Genomic DNA, 1613 nt, shown 5'->3' with positions numbered 1-1613 from the left:
TGATGTAGCCTAAATTTCAGAGGATAAAGGCGGTTAATACTCAAGCCCGTGACCAGCCGATATATCTGTATCTCATTGCTCCCAAAAGTGATTCTTTGCACTAAAGATATGTATAATGATTATCATTTCTTGTGCATTTTCAAGTGTCTCTATATTACTTACTGTCCAGAGGTTATTAAAGTTCCAACTATTTCACAAATCCCTGGGAACAAGGTACTACTTGGTTGATCATAACTATCAGCAGCAATCAAGAAGAGCAAGTTTTTTGCATAAACAGAACCTCTATGAAATACCTTATTTTCAAACATAGCTGTAAACCTCTCATCGTTGAGAACTTCACTCGTGAGACCTTTCTTTTTCTTTGATGTTTTCTTAGCATCTGATGTTTCTGAGCATCAGCATCATCAGCTCCCTTATTCTCATTCAGCTCTTCCTCCTCCTCAAGAAGTCGGGCTCCCAGAGCCCGATTAACTTTCGCCAGCTTCCTCTTCATCTGCAAGATGAAAGATAAATGAAATTGAATTCTCAACACTTGATAGGAAGAATGATATGAGTTCCAATATTTAAGTATGAGTCATAAGGCAGTTGAAATTACATAAATATATACATAAATGTATATACACATAATCTTTACTACGTCATAAACTTTGTTCAAGTTAAAGTGCAACGTACAATGGAGAGAGTGCTTATAATAAGTTGATCGGTTTTGATCAATAACTAAATCATCTAGCATTTAGAGGTGTATCAAATACCATCTTGTTCTTCTCAAGGTAATCAATCCTACCAAAGTAATTATCAAAAAAAAAGATTAGCAGTAACACTAAACCAAGCAACTAACAATTCCCCCCTCAAGTTCCCTGTAACAGTCAATTTCTTTTCCTTTTTTCTTGCCCTTTCCTCTCTACTGCTCTGGCTTTTCAAACCCTAAATAAAAGAAATAAAAAAATCGAGAAGTGGAAACATGTAGGTATGTGGATGGGGTTTGATGGTGGGAAGCGAACAGTAGTTTTGAGAGTTTTTACCAGTGGGGTTTTCTTTCTTGGATTTTTGTGTCACATCCACCTCCAACACTGCTTCTCCTGGGTGTGCTGATTGGTGAAAGAAACACATCTTCGCTTCCATCAACCGGAGTAATAAACCCTCCGCCAGTGGTACTAAACCCTAGCCCCTCTGTTGGTTTTTCCTCTCTGTTTTTGAGGGGTTTTTAGAAAACCCTTCTTTTGCCATTTATCCTTCACTTCGTAAAATCTGCAGATATGACATGATATTGAAGACTGGATTAGGTAAATGTGCATTCTGAATTTGTTTTTATGTGATGACTTCTGCATGCACAAAGAACAAAATTTTGTTCATGCTGTCCAAATGAAAACATGTGCCTCACCTAGGAGCTTGTACTTTCTTCTTGGATTTGGCCTTTGTGTTTTCATGCTCATCTTCTGACAATTCACTCGCTGATGATGCATCAGAATCACCAATAGCCTTTTCATCCTCTTCTTCAACAGCTTCAAAATGCTCCTCCAGCAAAGATGCCTTTTTTTGTTGTTGATGGCATTGGGTGCAAACTCAGGTATTCGTTTGAGAATTCATCAACCTCAAAGTCCTGCAAGCGGTGT

The 1613-nt window shown here is 37.9% G+C and overlaps 1 long non-coding RNA gene across 2 annotated transcripts in view; it reads right to left on the bottom strand.

Annotated features, from left to right (window-relative positions):
• LOC105179770 overlaps window positions 1-1596 on the bottom strand; it is a 5077-nt gene extending 3481 nt beyond the window's left edge. For both annotated transcript variants that reach the window (XR_849375.2, XR_849376.2), the window contains exons 1-3: window positions 1382-1596; window positions 1023-1248; window positions 294-493 (exon numbers count right to left, since the gene is read on the bottom strand). This is a non-coding gene — a long non-coding RNA (uncharacterized LOC105179770). The remainder of the gene's footprint in view (window positions 1-293; window positions 494-1022; window positions 1249-1381) is intronic.
• Window positions 1597-1613: the final 17 nt, after the last annotated feature.

The sequence above is a fragment of the Sesamum indicum genome, unplaced genomic scaffold (genome assembly GCF_000512975.1).
Source record: "Sesamum indicum cultivar Zhongzhi No. 13 unplaced genomic scaffold, S_indicum_v1.0 scaffold00204, whole genome shotgun sequence".
Lineage (NCBI taxonomy): Eukaryota > Viridiplantae > Streptophyta > Magnoliopsida > Lamiales > Pedaliaceae > Sesamum > Sesamum indicum.
The sequence above is the reverse complement of the archived record's forward strand: the minus strand, read 5'-3'. Positions and strand labels throughout refer to the sequence as shown.